This window comes from Sus scrofa, chromosome 2 (genome assembly GCF_054392235.1).
Source record: "Sus scrofa isolate SSC_HxYL_T2T_F1_AM1 chromosome 2, Sscrofa_HxYL_maternal_Yorkshire_Landrace_v2.0, whole genome shotgun sequence".
Lineage (NCBI taxonomy): Eukaryota > Metazoa > Chordata > Mammalia > Artiodactyla > Suidae > Sus > Sus scrofa.
Genome location: NC_139384.1, coordinates 158,687,355 through 158,704,563, shown reverse-complemented (window position 1 = coordinate 158,704,563; position 17,209 = coordinate 158,687,355). Strand labels below are relative to the sequence as shown.

The window sequence follows — 17,209 nt, the reverse complement described above, 5'->3', positions numbered from 1 at the left end:
AGATATTTATCATGGTTCTTGGTATATGGTAAGCAATTGAAGAAATGCTGGGTATTTTTTATAGGGTCAGTGCAGTCTGGGAGCCACGACACTGTGCCAGTGTACTTGGTTTGTTTTATTGATCCGATCATAGGTCTCCTTGGGTCAGAGCTGAGTGAAGGAAACACTCAGTAGTTCCATCACCACCACACCCTTAACACACATGCATGTAGGCACGTGGAGAGCGTGCTCTTCTGCAGATCTGGAATCTTTTTTCAATGCATAAGTTTTCCAAAGTTTCAGTGGATCTACTGTCTTAAAAACTGGCACAGGCATTGTATCAACCTTGATTATTCCACATCAGCAGAATGGTATTTTTATTAAAGTTTCCATAAACACTTGGGGATCCTGAAGAATTGATACCAAGAAAATACCTTCCAGGAAGAGTGAAGTATTCTGGCGTGGTGGGGGAGGGGAGAGAAATTGTCCTCATTTAGTTCACAAGTGGAAAAGAAAATTTGTTGGTAAAACTGAACTATGTTATCCTTTCTTCTTGAGGACACACAGATATCACATGATATTTATAGGAAAAAGAAAATTGCACGCACGCACGCACACACACCCACCCAACCTCAGAGATACCAATTAGTGGATCACTCATACCCCAGATGAGAAATACGAAGAGACTTCACTCAGTTCTTGTTCAGAGCTGACCAAACCAGACTCTGTTTAGCAGAGATTCTGCAATTCTCTTGTAATACATCTCTTACCTTTTTTCTGGCTTTGAAAACTTGGTAAAATATCCACATTTGTTTTTTAGATGCACAGATTCTTACCTTGGAGTTTTTCCTTGAACACATCCTCAGTAACTGTTGTCATTCAAGCCTATTTTTTTATTATTATTAGTAAAGTATAGTTGATTTACAATGTTTTGTCAAGTTCTGTTGTACAACAAAGATCCAATCCCTTTTCACTATGCCATACAGAAGGATCCCATTGCCCATGAATTCCAGATATAACAGTTTGCATCCTCAATTTTTCAGAGTTAAATGGAATAATAACTACCTCAAAAGATTATTGTAAAATTGATAGTGTTTACTGAAGGGCTCAATGCAACCTTCAACACAGACTCGGCCCTCCATGGAGCGTGAACATTGTATCACATTTCCTCTTCTGCTAGGCGGTACTTATTTCCTTCTAGCACTTCATCAGATTCAGTTTTGTATCACTTTATGACGCTTTGTTGTTTAAATGACAAGTGTTTGACCAACTCAATTAACACCTCTCAATTCATTTTTGCCTTTCCCATCTAACTGACGGGAAGGTCCCCCTCAGTTCAAAGGAAAATACTTGTTCCATGGAAGTAGGTGGAAGCTCAACTGAGCTCCATGCTGCAGCGGGCTGCTCCCATTGTTTCCTGGATAAAACTACGCCCAGAATGCCTTAGTAACAGCTTTGCATATGACCTGGAATATTGTGTTTCAGACCTGTTATAAATTACAAATATAAATATGTCTGTGTAAGTGTAGGTGCATGTATTTTTAATACAACAGCTATAGGTCAAGTAAATGAAGGGTATAGACCTTTTATCAGAAGCCATGTGGCAGATTTATTCAAAATGGGTAGTTTTATTCAGATGTGGATCGATGAGCATATCTTACTGTATTTTGTAAATTATAACTCAGTGATCTGTTTTGATTAGTGTAAAGATATGTAACTTGACATCAGGCATTTGGCTTTTGTTTTGTGAAGCCAGGGCTTCTAAAAACTGTTTATCATTTTTGAGAGATTTCATCCATTGATGGCAAATATGAGGGGCTGGGTTTTTTTTCAGCTTTGTGACTGTACCCTCAAACTAATTGTGATTATAAAACTCTACTCTCTTCTTTATTATCTGTGGGTTCCTCTTCACTTGCTGACATCATGTTGGAAGTGGATAATCATCAAGGTTGGCCATTTTCTAAAGACTGGGGCTCACACGCTCAACAGCTAAGGTTCGTCTCTTACCCTCTCCCTCTGTCACACTCTCCCCAGACCCTGGCCATAACCTCCCACCAGTATGGACAACACAGACTGCTTCTAACATTGTACCTCATAGAGTTCTTCAGCTCCAAGCCAGAGAGACCAGCTCTGGCTAGCTTTGGCAAAACAGGATGTCGTTGGCCGAACATGGGTAGTTCAGCACATTGCAAGTCTAGCAGAGAAGGGGCAGGAATCAGGGCAGCTCAGGCTGTCTAGGTATCTAACTGACTGTCTCATCTGGAAGCTGTTCAGGATGAATCAGCCCCAACCTTATTTTTTCCTGTCCTTGCACTGCTCGGCTCAAGGTTTCCAAAGTCTTAAGAGAGAAAACCTAATTATCTTGGTTTGGATCACAAGCAAAACATCTTGACTGACAGTAAGATCATAGACAGTGATGGAGAAGAGATGCCCCAGCAGGATGATGTTACGAGTTAAAAGAATGAGTAAGTGGGTGGAGGGGGAAAAAAATCACCCCAAACACTTTATGGTGGTGTTTACCTGGTTTACAGTAATAAACGATCATTATAGAATATGTAGCCACACAAAAGAAGAATAAAAAACAAAACCGAAAGGGCAGTAAAGGGAGCGTTGGTCTCTTCCTTCAGCAGAAAGACCGTGAAGATCATGATAATGATATTTGCGGTTTCTTCATGCAGGCAGTTTTATCTATAGAACTTCTGAATTAGAAAAGTGCTAAAGATGGTAAATTCCAGTGATTTTCAAACACTGGGGTGAACCAGCTGTACTCAGTCACTAGGGAGCGTTAAAAAAAATAGGCCCTTGAGTCTGACCCTCAAAAATAGTCCGGGATTTAAATCTGGAGCTTATCTCCAGAAGTAAATGTGAGGGATTCTCATCCCAGCGCGTGTAGACCTCAGAAGAGCCATTCACCTGGGCCACACAGTCATGAAAAGTCTCAAGTTTAGATGGTTGGCCTTATCTCTGTATGAGGTTGTGTATTATCAGAGATCCAAAGGTGAGAGCCGTCACATCCTTCAATGGTGCATCCATTCTGCCTCAGTATTTGAGCACTAAGAATTCGATATTTTTTCATTATCTGATAACTAGTGTGTGGCACAACTATGTTTTGCACTGAAAGCATTAATTTTTTCAGAGTAAACTTTGGAAATGCACCGTAACTTTGGTCACTCTCTTTTGACACATTTTTAACTAGGAAGCCTGCCCCCCATACATCCCTGATGCTGGCCCCAGCACTTGGAGTCCTCATTAAGATGCTGTGGGCTGCCAACATGGTGATTTTTAGCTATACATTTATTATCACCTGTGAGCTTTTCAAAAGTCCTCATCTTTGGCCTTATCACAGTCCAGTTGAATCTCAACTCCTGGCGACGGACCTCAAATATCGTCCCATAATTTCTGAGGGCTTTCCAGGTAATTCACATGTGGACAACTTGAGACCACTAGACTCAAACTAAAAATAATAATAATAATAATAATTGTCCCTTACTTTGGGATCAGTGAAACAACTGTCAGGTTCTGTGGTCTGTCTTTGACAGTGGCGCCAGGAGAGTTATTCTTGCGTCAAAGGCTAGCAAACTCCTAAGCATCTGTAAGAACCCAGCATATGCATCACCTCCACTGAGCAGCCCTCCTTGACCTATCCAGGCAAATATTTACCCTTTTTCTTCAAATTCAGATGTCACCACTGGAGATCCAGTAGAAATGCAGATGCATGACCCCAGACCTGGTGTTTCAAAAGTTTCAGGGGTAAGGCCTGAGATACTGTGTTTTTAGCAAACTTCTTAGGTGATTCTTATGTGCAGCCATTTTGAAAAGTATCACTCATATGCCCATAATGTATATATACTTATCTTACTATGTTTTCAATGAATTATAACTATTTTTTTACCTTTCAGAGTTTATCCACTAAGCCATGAGCTCCTTGACAGCAAGGATGCTATCTTAATCAATTTCGATTCCCAGAATCTGGCATAATCTTGTCCCAGGAGAAGTTTTTGCACCAAACGAATGAATATGCCCACATCTCAGAGTTGCCACATTCTCCTTAATGTCTCATGATTTCTCACAGGGACATATGAATTTATGAAAGTAAAGCTATAAAGATAAGGTTGCCTTTGCTTTTCCACTTAGTATAAGCCTTCTTCTCACACTTGCATTTATATATATTTATATTTTTTTAATTTTTTTGGTCTTTAAGAGTTGCACCCACAGCATAGGAAAATTCCCAGGCTAGGGGCCAAATAGGAGCAACAGCTGCCGGCCTACACCACAGCCACAGCAATGCAGGATCTGAGACGCATCAGCAACCTACACCACAGCTCACAGCAATGCCAGATTCTTAACCCACTGAGCGAGGCCAGGGATCAAACCTGCATCCTCATGGATCCTAATCGGGTTCATGATCACTGAGCCACCATGAGACCTCCTTATTTATATTTTTGAGTACCTATGTTGCGCCAGGCATTATTAGACACACGAAATGTAACAATAATAGCTAATGATCATTGAAAATGTATCGTGTTCCAGATACTTTTACTAAGCATGTCATATAGATTAACTCATTTAATCCTTACAACCTATGATGTAGGCATTAATATTATCCCTAATTTTATAGATGAGGAAACTGAGGCACAGAGAGGGTAGGTAGTGGCCTTCAGTTGCACTCCCTAGGAAGTGATAGAGCCAGTGTTTGAATGCAAGCAGCCTGGATGCAAAGATAGCCTCTGAGCCTGATGGTGCTTCCTGCCTCTAAATGATGAATGATGCTCAGCCCCTGGTCTTAAGGAATGCACAGCTTTATGGGAGAGATGGACAGACTCGAAACTATTCTATGAAGTGTTAAAGTTTTACTGAGTAAGGGAAATGATTTTAAGAATACAGCTCAGGAAGTTTAATTTATTTTTCCTCTTTTGGCTGCCGCATGGCACATGGAGTTCCCAGGCCAGTGATCCAATCTAAGCCATAGCAATGCTGTGGCAACGCCAGTTCCTTTAACTCAGTGTGCTGGGCTGGGGACCGAACCTGTGTCCCAGTGCTCCAGAGACACCGCTGATCCTGTTGCACCACAGCGAGAACTCCAAGGAAGTTTTAAATTTTGCCTTTGAGGGTAGTAGGGGGAAATATTCACCTTCTTATTGAGCAGGTGCATTTGGTTGAACCAGGAAGTGTGATGACTATAATTTGGCCAAAGATATGGACATAAGACCACAAGGTGTACGTGGATAGGTACGGGGCGCTTAAAGTGGCTCCAAAGAAGGAAATGGTAGATGGTGACATGTGAAAAGACAGTGGTGGGAGATAAAGCAGGAAAGACATGCATAGCCATTGACCTCTTATAGGAAGACTGATCCAAACTGAGTTAAGAAGTAAGCGACGGTGTGGCCTCCTCGGTCAGAGTCAGAGGACAGAGCTGGCCTTGGGCATAAGAGAACAAGGCTTCACACCATATTCTAGGCATCTGGAGTATGGTATTCTCTCCTGGCTGCTGTCTGTGGGATCCATTCTCTGTTTGCAGCTCCAAGACTCAGTCATCCCATGCTCAAAGCACTAAACTCAGCAACAGTCCTAGGAAACCCACAGAAATCAATTTCATTGACCCTGACTGACCAGATTTGAGTCATGTGCTGGCCCCTGCTGTCCTTGACCCAGTCTCCAGAGGGCGGAATGCACAGACGGGGTTAGTCTTAGTCACATGCTTTGCCTGTAAAATCACAAAGACATCACAAAGCACGTGGGCTGAGAATAGAGAAGAGCCACCCCCCAAATCAGAGGTGGGTGTCGTGGTCACAAGAAGAGGGAAGAAACGCTGGGTGGAAATAGAGCATGTCCACTACAGAAGTTCAGATTCTGAGAGACTCAAATGGGGAATGTAAACTTACCAAGCCTTTTTGCTTCATATCGTGGAATATTTTTCTCCCCCTCAAGCAATGGGCTCTGTTTGGTCCCTGGCCATGCAGAGAACTCTTATTTTTTCTTTGGGGCACAAACCTAGCTGAAAGCATGGTTCTGTCTCTACCCAGAACAAGATGCAGAATCACAAACCACGCTTTGGTTTTCCAGAGAAAGCCTCCCAGGCTCGCTCGGCTGAGTGTTGCCAGATCTGTCTAAGCAGACTTCCCTCCCGACCCCCACCTCCGCGACCCCTCCTATGTGCTGCCGCTTCAGAGGGGAAGTGCCTGAGACTGGAACTGTTTAGACAGAAACAATCCTTCTGTCATGGCCTGGCCTCCTCTGGCGTGAACCGAGCGTTTACAGTAGTGAAGCTGTGTTTTATTTACGTTATTTCCTCAAGACCTCTGCTTAACGTCTCCATTTGCAATGCAAATCAGACATAGAAAGGGCTTTATAAATTCTCTGTACATTCGTCCATACATCCACATTCGGTGACAAACCATAATCTCTCGACCCAGCCATTCTAGTGCGATTTCAGATAACAAACATACCACTTACAGTTCCAGCTCATGCTAATAGACTCCCAGTCATCCGAGATGCCAAGACTAAACAACAGAAGGGGGGCTCAGAAAAGTAACACCACCGATGACTCTGCCTTTTGAAAGGCAACTTTCAATGGGACACACTCATTTACACCCCAGAATTCAGAAGGGAGAACCACACTACTGTGAATTCAAGCATCATTGAGCATGTGTGTTCTTGCTGATATCCTAAAGGGACTCTGAGTTTAAAAAAATAAAATTCAGAGCCACTTTTGAAGGAGTGAAAAAGGGACTTGTCTCTCTGCCTCTGGTACCACCTACAAGTAGAATGCTTAAGTTTGCACTGGGGGAGTTCTGCCGTCCTAGCTGCTGGCTAACTGTAGGCCCTGGTGGGTAAGGCTGTTGCTTATGCAGGTACAGGTTAGGAAATAGAATGCGAAGATAAAGAGGGTTTAGATGAATTCTTTTGTTGAATCCACATGACGAATGACTAGATTGGTTCAAAAAAATAAATGATGGATTAGAACGAATGCAAATATAAGAAATCCTACTCAGCCTTCTGGTCACCCAGCATTCATGCACAATCCCAACATCTGTCTTTGGATGGTAGGGATGAGGCAGGGGTCATAGTAACACCTGGTTATTCCAAGGACCTGACACAGGTCTGTGTCACCATCCTTTCCAGACCTCAGTTCTTCCTTCATACAATCAGTCTGATTATTCTTCAAATTAGATTGCCTTGCATGATGATTTTCTGCCTTCAAAAATTAGACTCATGTGCGTACTGTAATACCATGTTATCCATGATGACATGCTGAAAATGCATGCTCCTACTGTCCTATAAACTTTCAGGAAAATAAATTTCTACTTTTATACCCCATTGGCTCTCCTATTGGGCAAGCCCTGGAAACACAGCCCTTAAAAACCAGCAGCACACCTTCAACTCCTTGTAACCGAAAGCCTCTGGGTTTCAGCGGGCAACAAGGCAATCAATACATTGGACTTAGATGTACCTTAACAGTGATTATAATTCAGGCCACGAATTCTGGACTAATTCTGGGGCATTAGCTACTTTCCAAGATAGAAATCTGTTTGGCAAAAGAGACATATTTGTTTTTAGATGAAATCCATTTGGTTAATAATTAACCACCCAGTTTTAGGTTGCTTTCCACAATTCTGTAAATATAATTTCCTGTATTGCCTTTCCCAGTGATTTGATGAAAAGTAAATTGACTCTTTGAGAAATGGATGCTAAGACTGCAGCTGAATCCCCATTTCCATTGGTAATAGTTGCACCTACATTTTCTGGCTATTTTTCCTCCTGAATTAATCAGATGACACAGCATGCAGGGATCATGAATGTGGGCATTCATCAGGAGTAGGAGAGATTCAACATAGGTCACTAAGGTGCCGTGTGTTGGCCTAATTTGAAAAGAAATTCTGCAAACTGTGGCCAATGTATATTAGAAGCCAGGCTGTCTATCTAGGTAATTGGGTTTTTAGAAATCCTAAGTTACTCGTTAGAACATTTTTGTCAGAGTTGAAGCAGCAAGTTAACACAAGGGCACATGTGGTTAAATAACAGATGCTCATCTAATCACCAATTTGCTGCACCTTCTAAATGAAAGCAAAATATGAGGCTCCTCTGAGAAACCATATCAGACATTTGATTTTTTTTCACCTTCTCATCCAGATGCTCCCTTTTCTTCACAGTATTTCTTTACCTTTTGAATAATCTTTTTTAATGTTGACTTCCAAGCATGGGGGGAGAGGAGGGAAGTAAAGCTGAAAATAGCTTTTACTGATAAAATCACCTTCTTCAGGTGCTATCAACTTGGAATAAATTGAGCTCTTATACCACCTACACAGCCTTCTTGCCTAGGTGAATATTCTTTTTTTTTGCCTTAAATCACAGGACACAATTCTGCTCTCTCAGGAGATCCATCGAGTTTCAATCAAACTACGTAAAAACTCAGCCAAATAAAACCTAGTACAGGTCAATCACTGTAAGAGTGTGGAAAGGCTAAGAATGCTGCTTTAGTTAATCTTGCAATTTCTTTAAACCTTTCAAATAATTTAGAGTTTCTCGGGGTTGCATAATTCAATAATGAAAAGGAAATAAGATGGTGAAAACTACCTTTTCTCTCTTTCTCTTTCTCTGCTCTCTGATCTACAGCTTGAAAATCTCTTTTCAATCCCTTCCCTTCAATTAATGAAATAGTTTCTCATCCCACTCCCATCCTGCCTGGAGACACCATTACCATGGTTACCTGGATACCTCTTCTCAAAGAATATAAGTAGTAGCAGTTTGGCAATTTAAACATCTCAGTGGGTTGCACTTAGGAACAGTAATAAAACCATTATGAAACTACTTGTGGTGAGAATGCCATTGATGTTACAGTCTAAGATGAAAACTTTAATTTGTATTCATTTACTCATTTAAAAAGATAAGAAAGAGGAGGCTGATCTTTGTGGCTAAAACGGAAGTCACTGACATGAAATGCCATCGACTGGAGGTGAGGCACTGGGGCTGCCTCTCCTTGAACACATGCTGATGAAGCCAAAAGAATAGAATCACCCACCAACCCCACAAAAAGTTAACAGTAAAAGGCCAGTGTGAAGAGTGGTGTATGTTGCGAGCTAGTGTTCTTTACCAGTGAATCCATGTGGTGGTTCAAAAGAAAGAGAAAGAGAGGCTCGAGGCTGTTGTCTTCATTTTATCTGAAAACATTGTTTTGAGAAGCTTGACTTGGAACATCTCATATGGATCCCTACAGATTTTTCTGGGGAAAAACCAGACAACCCCCCTCCTTGCATTAGCCTTTTTGCCATCAAAAACTTACAGTGCCTCTTTGAACTAGGAGTCTCAAACTCAAGCATGTTATAAGGGTTGGGAGGTGATTTGCACATAATTTGAACTAGAAATAATTTACAAGGTCCCAGTTTGCAAATATAGCATTCAAAGAAAACAAATTAGAATGAATTAAAGATTAACCCTGTCATTGTATATATCCTCACAATCTTATAGGCTATTTCAAGGGGGAGAAAAGGGGGTAGTTATTAGAAGGAATGCTGAGAAATTCAATTAACTATGAGTATAGTGGCTAGAAATACTGCTTATTACTGTGTGTTCAAGATCACGTCTAAGATTGCCTTTTGAAAATGCATTTTTCTGTGAATTATTATAGCATTTTATTAAATAAACATGATCCCTTGGAAAATGAAACAGTAAGTATACTGGATTTTCCCATCCATAGTCCCAAACAATACAAATTTTAAGAGTGACTTAAACATCAAAAGAAAGAAATGAAGCTCAGCTCTACTGGATTCCTGTTTTGCAACTTCACACCATACACACACAGGTGCACACACATGCACACACATGCACACACACACACACACAATCTGGATGATCAAAGATTTACAGATTAAAAACACAAATTACGGAAACACTGGAGAAATTTATAGATTTATATTTGTTACCTGAGAATAAAGAAGTACTAGGTTTAGTATTATGTAAAGGAGAACATGTTTGTAAATATTCAGGAGTTTAAAGTTCAAACTTATGTATCTCCTTATTACTTGTAATTAACAAAGCAAAGTAGGTGGGAGAAATTGGAACTCTTGTGCTTTACTAGTGGAAGTAAAAGTTGGTATTTCCTTTCTGGAGGATAATTTGGTAATATGAATAAAATGTATATTTTCATTCTACATGGACATTTTGTTTATAGGTATTTATTCTAAAGAGGCAGTTGAGGAGTTCCCGTCGTGGCGCAGTGGTTAACGAATCCGACTAGGAACCATGAGGTTGCGGGTTCGATCCCTGCCCTTGCTCAGTGGGTTAACGATCCAGCGTTGCCGTGAGCTGTGGTGTAGGTTGCAGACGCGGCTCGGATCCTGCGTTGCTGTGGCTCTGGCGTAGGCCGGTGGCTACAGCTCCAATTCGACCCCTAGCCTGGGAACCTCCATATGCCGCGGAAGCGGCCCAAGAAATAGCAACAATAACAACAACAAAAAAAAAAGACAAAAGACAAAAAAAAAAAAAAAAAAAAAGAGGCAGTTGAACAAGTGGAATGAGAGCGAGACAGGGACAGAGACAGAGAAGGTGTATCATAGCATCATTTATTATAATTTGCATGAAACTGCAGACATCTTTAACTGTCTCTATCCTTCAGCTTGACTTATTTCTGCTGGTAAAGGAGGAACCATTTACAGGGGATTGACGAAGATAGTGGAACAGGAGGGCATGGGATTCACTTCCCCCCTGAACACATCAAAAATATATCTACATATGGATTAATTCTCATTGAAAACTAACTGGAAACTGTCAGAAAGACTCCTGTACAACCAAGGCTGTAAGAAACACGCACACAGAATCAGATAGGAAGGGAAGAGAAGTGATCAGGTGAGAATCCATGCTCCTGAGAGGGGATTCAGTGGACACCCTCCCTGGGAAGTGAACAGTTGAAGCCACATATTGGGTGCCCCAGTCCAGGGGTCCAGCACAGAGAAGATGAGTTCCCTTAGCTGGTTGGAGGGCTGCTGGGACTAGCAAGGGTGCTGTGGGAAGACTGGGCTCTGCTCATGAGGAGTATGCAAGTGCTGGATTACTCCAGAGGCAGGGCAGAGAGGGCTGGCTAATTGAGGAGTGCTCCAGAGGCTGCCCAGTTTCCTATGACTACCCCAGTGCATGCCCCAGCCTGAGCTGAGCAAATTCTCCAGCCCCATTTACATCACCTTAAAACTCCACACCAGAGCTAGGAGAGCCACAGTCCAGAAGAGAGCATGGCCATGGGCTGCAGAGGTGACTCAGACCTGGAGTTGCCTCTGAGTACAGCAGAGTAGCCATTATTGGCAATTACACAGGCAGTGCACAGAAATATGTCTGATCTCTGACAGTGGCTGGACCCCACAGCCCTCAGCCTAATACATGCTGAGTCCACATAGACCCAACCTTCCCTGCTACATGGTTTCACAATAGGGCAGGGGTGGCAAAGGCTGTGGGGAGTGATTGGCCATAAGAGAAAAGAGGGACTAAGATGCATTAGGGGCTTCCACTGCTGGTCTCAGCACAGGTGGTACATCAGAGACAGCCAGGATCTCTGCAGCCCACTGCAGCCCATGCCCCATCTTTATCTGAGAGCACACACAGGCCCCCTCTTGCTCCAGCACTGCTCCTCGCTGGAGCAAGGGGCTGGTGCTGAGAGAGGGAAGGCACACATTTAAAAGAAAGAAAGCCAGCTCAGACATAGCCCTTAAAGCTTCTGCTCCTTCAGCATGGGGTCTGTTACACCCCACCCCCCAAGAGAGCATGGATGGCCACCACTGAGCAGAAGGGAAAATCTCATCCTATACCTGCCCAAGCCTTGGGATCCAGCCCTAGCCTGTCCATCTTCAGTCCCACCTCCTACCAAGGTGATAACTGCCAGCACATCTTGACAAAAGATATGTTGCGTTCATGTCAAATCTAGTTTTCCCATTAAAGGCACTGAGCACACACAGACTGCGTAGGGATGCTCCCACATAAAGAAACCAGTTCAAGATCACAATAGTAATTATTTTACTGACATTTACAGAGCTAGAGAAAGTTAAGCAAAATGAAAAGACAGGGGAACTGGTCTCAATTGAAAGAGCAAGAGAAAATCCCCCCCAAAATAAATAATAAAACAAATAATTTAGCAAGAAAATAATTCAAATCATTAGAAATAAGAATACTAACCACTTGGGGAAAAAGAGTAGTTACACAGCATGAGAATTTTAACAAGGAACTAGAAAATGTTAAAAAAAAAAAGAACTAGTTAGAACTGAAGAATATAATAATTGAAATAAAAACACAGTAGAAGGAAGAAATAGCAGAATAAGTGATACAGAAGAATGTGTAAATGATCTGGAAGATAGAATAATGGAAATAACCCAATCAGAACAGAAAAAAAAATAAGTTTAAAAGATTGCTAGAATAACTTCAGGCATAACAACATTTGCATTATAGGGGCCAGAAGGAGAAGAGAGAAAAAGGTTGAAAATATATTTGATGAAATTATAGCAAAAAAACTTTCCAAGTCTGAAGAAGGAAACTGATATCCAGGTACAAGGAGCACAGAATGTCCCAAACAAGATGAACCCAAACAGACCCAAAACCATGCCATATCATAATTAAAATAGCAAAAGTTAAAGAGAAAATTCTAGAGGCAGCTAGAGAAAAACAAAGAGTCATATACAACGGATGTCCATAAGTCAATCAGCTAAACTTTCTATAGAAACTCTTCACATCACAGGGAGTGATGATATATTCAAGGAGTTTAATGGGAAAAACCTGAAATCTAGGATACTCTACCCAGCAAGATTCAAATAGAAGGAAAGATAAAGAACTTTTCAGACAAGTGAAAACTAATAGACTTCATCAATACCAAACCTACCCTAAAAAAATGTTAACAGTTTTCTCTAAGTGGAAAAGAAAAAATCTATCAAAAATAAGTAAGAATCTTTAGGAAAGGAAAAAATCCCACTAGGAAAGTTAAGTATATAGTAAGGGCTGAGGATCAATCACTTCAATAAGATAGTACAAAAATTAAAAGACAAAAAAAACTTGTAAAATCCACTATAACTACAATAAACAGTGAAAGTATAAACATGAAGATATAAATATGATATCAAAGACACAAAATGTAGGGTAGGAGAGTTAAAAAAGGCAGATCTTTTAGAAAGTGTTTGAACTCCAATGACTACCAGTTTAAAACAAGTATATATAATATAGAGAAACATATCTGAGGCCCATGGTAACCACAAATCTAAAACCTAAAATAAATACACATAACCAGAAAGAAAGGAATACACTATAGAAAAGCATCAAACCACAAGGAAAGAAATTAAAAGAAGATAAAACAGAGAAAAACTGTAAAGAACTATTTTAAAAAATAGAAAACAAGTAACAAAATGGCAATAAGTACATACCTATTAATAATCACTTCAAATGCCAAAGAACTAGATGCTCCAAAAGGCATAAAGTGACTGATTGAATTTAAAAAATTAGACCCCATCTATATGCTGCTTCCAAGAGACTCATTTCAGAACTAAAGACATACACATACTGAAAGTGAGAGGATGGGAAAAGATACCTCATGTAAATGGAAATGAAAAGAAAGGGGGTAGTAGTACTTATATTCAGACAAAATAGACTAAAAGTCTGTAACAAAAAACAAGGACATTATGTAATGGTGAAGGGGTTAATACAAGAAGAGGATATTATACTCATCCAATAAAGGAGCACATAAATATACAAAGCAAATATTAACAGACGTAATTGTAGGAGATTTAACATTCCCCTTATATCAATGGACAAAACATCCACACGGAAAATCAATTAGGCAACAATGTTCTTAAATAACAATAAACACATTAATAGATATCTTCAGGACATTCTCTCCAAAAACAGCAAAATACACATTCTTTTCAAGTGCACAGGATAGATCACATGCTAGGCCACAAAGTAAGTCTCAACAATTTAAAAGCATAGAAATTAAATCAAGCCTTTTTCCCCAATCACAACAGTATGAAACTAGAAATTAAATACCAAAATAAAAATGAGAAAAACACAAACACATGGAGACTAAGCAACATGCCACTAAAAATCCAATGTTAAATGAAGAAACCAGAGGAAAACAGAAAATACCTCAAGACAAATGAAAATAGTAACTTAACTTTCCAAAATATATGAGATGCAGCAAAAGCACTTCTAAGATGGAAATTTATAGTGATGCAGGTCTTCCTCACAAAACAAAAAAGAAACCATTTTGTTTGTATGAAAAAAATGTCTGAAAAGATATTTACCTAATTGTAAACATGGTTCTTTTTGATGATAGGGATCTGGATGATTTTTAATTTCTTCTTTACACTTCACTTAATTTTACTATTTTTGTCACAAGTATGTGTTAGTAGTGTAATGAGGGGCAATAATAAAGCTGTTATGGTTTGAATTCTGTCCCCTGAAAAGACAGAATGAAGGCCTAATCTTCAAATGTGATCTTATTTGGATATAGGATCTTTGCAGATTTAATTATGTTAAAATGAAGTCATATTGAATTAGAGTGGGCCTTAATCCAATAATAGCAGTGGGCCCTGCTATTTTTATAAGAAGAGGAGGGAGACACAGGAAGAAGATAGTTATCTGACAGTGGAGGCAGAGATCAGAGTGAGGCATCTCACTATCCAAGGAATACCAAGTATTGTTGGCAAAAGCCAGAAGTTAAAAGAGGTGAGTATAGATCATCCCTTACAGATTTCAGAGGGAGTGTAGCCAGTAACTTGATTTCAGATGTCTAACCTCCCAAACTAAGGGGCCAAAACATTTCTTTTGTTTGAGGCCACCTAGTTTATGGTACTTTACAGCAGCCCTCAGAAACCAATATAAAAGCCATTTTAATTTTGAGGGGAAATCCCATTTACTCTATAGATGTAGTAAGAAAATACATTGTTTTTACCATGCCACAAATAGAATAGCAAACCCTGCTATGAACAGTTTTGCATCCAGTTGAATTCTAATACTAGTCTGGATTTGGATTCATGGTACTTAGAAAAATGAAGTGAAAAAGCCACTTCTTAGGGTTTCCATTGTGGCTCAGTGGAGCACCTGACTAGTATCCATGAGGATGTGTGTTTGATCCCTGGCTTCACTCAATGGGTTAAGGATCTGGTGTTTCCACAAGCTATGATGTAGGTCACAGATGTGGCTCAGATCCCATGTTGCCATGCCTGTGGTATAGGCTGGTAGCTGCAGCTCTGATTCAACCCGTTAGCCCAGAAACTATCACATGCCACATGTGCGACCCTTAAAAGGGAAAAAAAAGAAAATAGCCACTTCTTAGATGTTATGTAGATGACACAAATGCCTAAGTGGTTCTGATCATATCCCTGGTAAAGGAAACATTATTTTCCAGGGCCCCCCCAAGATTCCTTCTTCTGTGAATCAGTATGAACATCATGAAGCATAGAGGTCTCTCTCATCAAGGGACTACTTGAAAGAATTACAGGCTTATTTATCATAATTTTCATTTTGTCTTCAGACATATTAAATATTATTGTAACAATGAGCTGAAGGGAAAACTAGGTCCCACATGTTTTGGCATCTTTTCAGTATCGAAGGTCAACCACATAGCAGTGAGCCAAAATGCACTGTGAACCAACATATGGCATTCGTTTGGGAGAAGAGAGGGTGAGAGGATGAGTGTCCTGTTTTCCAGCTGCCTTCTAAAAGTCAGCATGGACTTCTTTAAAATCTTACTGCATCTTATGTAGCCTCCTGAACATTTTCTAAGTGTCCTTTGATAATCTTAACAACCAAGAAGACACAACTCAATGAAACCCATGCCTTCTGTCTGCGCTAAGTCTCTGGTAGGGTAAAATTGAGGCTCTAACTACATCAGAAGTGGATCAATGTGTCAGTTCAGGTCTAAAGTCTGAACATGAGGGCAAAGGAGCCAATAGACAAGGCATAGTTCTGTGGTAGGGCTACACCTGGAATATATAACAATGAAGTCACTCAATTTTTTAGGGTAACTGCACTCTAATGCTCTTTTAATAAAAGTATACCTTTGGTATGCTCATATGTCATGTACCTCATGTGATTTGGAAAGTAGTCCAAAGAACAAGTATTTGTCAAGAACTTGGGCAGTTTCAAATGATGGAACTCCAACTCCAACAAGCTTATCCAAAAACAGGAAAGGGATTTTGCTGGAAAATTAAGAGGTGGAGGTGGCATCCTATTTCTAAAGACTCATCATTAAATAAGCCTGGTTCTCCTTGGGTGGTGGTTTTATTTTCCTTCCTGATAATGGGCTTCTCCCACATGGCCAGGAGAAGTAGGATTTAGCTCCAGACTCAGGTTCCCATGGCTTAAAATACAGGATTAAAATGCAGAGAATAATTCTCTTTTCTCAGTGTCCATACATAATCCCAGAGAAGTTCTCTGGTTTTGGGGCTTGGATAAACTGCCCATACCTGGCTCAACTGTCTTGGCCAGATAGATGGCTCAACTGTCCTGATTAGCCAGGCCTAGATGTGCAGGTGGGAGGCCAATGCACAGGGGCTCACAACTCTATTAAGACAATGGAGGAAAGAAAGATTAAGGCTCTCCAGAAAATTGAGGGTGCTATTATCCAGAAAAGGAAAAAAGTGATGCAAAAAAGACAAAGAGCAAATGCCTTCTAGAATAGCCGAACATTCCTCCAATACTATCTCCTCTCCCCTTGACCTAGGCTTACATGCTACTTGAAATCTTTGTTTTATTCTATTGGTTACATCTCTCTAATAGCATACAAAAGAAAGATAGATGGTTGATTGATAGATTACAAATGGAGTAAAACTTGCAAGCTGACAAATGAAATGACAAACCCAAGTCTATAAACAAGTAAACAAAAATTGATTGCAGAATAAAACTTTGATATGAACAGAGCTTTAAATTAAGGAAGAGTTATATAATACATTTGAAAGTATAAAAAACAGCTTATTTTTAAATAAAGCTTTAAATAAATATAAAGCTCTATTGAATCGGTATATCAAAAGGCAATTCTTGAGGTTGGGGATAAAATATACAAGCAGAATGCATAGTTCCAGACCTGCCTTTTCAAGTGGGAATTGTATCATTAGCCATCTTGAAAAAGCGACTTTTGTAAACTCTGGGAAGAGCAGGCCATTACAGAAAGAGATACAATCTAATTTAATGGCCACCAAGGCTTTATCTATCAAGAAATGACCTCATCTATGAAGAATCAATGACCTACAAGAAACTGAGTTTGTAG

General features: G+C 40.1%; 1 protein-coding gene and 1 long non-coding RNA gene across 12 annotated transcripts in view; both read left to right on the top strand.

Moving 5' to 3' along the window:
- PPP2R2B (protein phosphatase 2 regulatory subunit Bbeta) overlaps positions 1-17,209 on the top strand; it is a 474,608-nt gene that overhangs the window by 108,471 nt on the left and 348,928 nt on the right. The gene's annotated exons all lie outside the window — the stretch shown is intronic.
- Positions 4,431-12,248, top strand: LOC146405814 (uncharacterized). The gene is made up of 2 exons (XR_014839034.1): positions 4,431-10,167; positions 10,477-12,248. It is a non-coding gene; the product is annotated as an uncharacterized LOC146405814 (long non-coding RNA).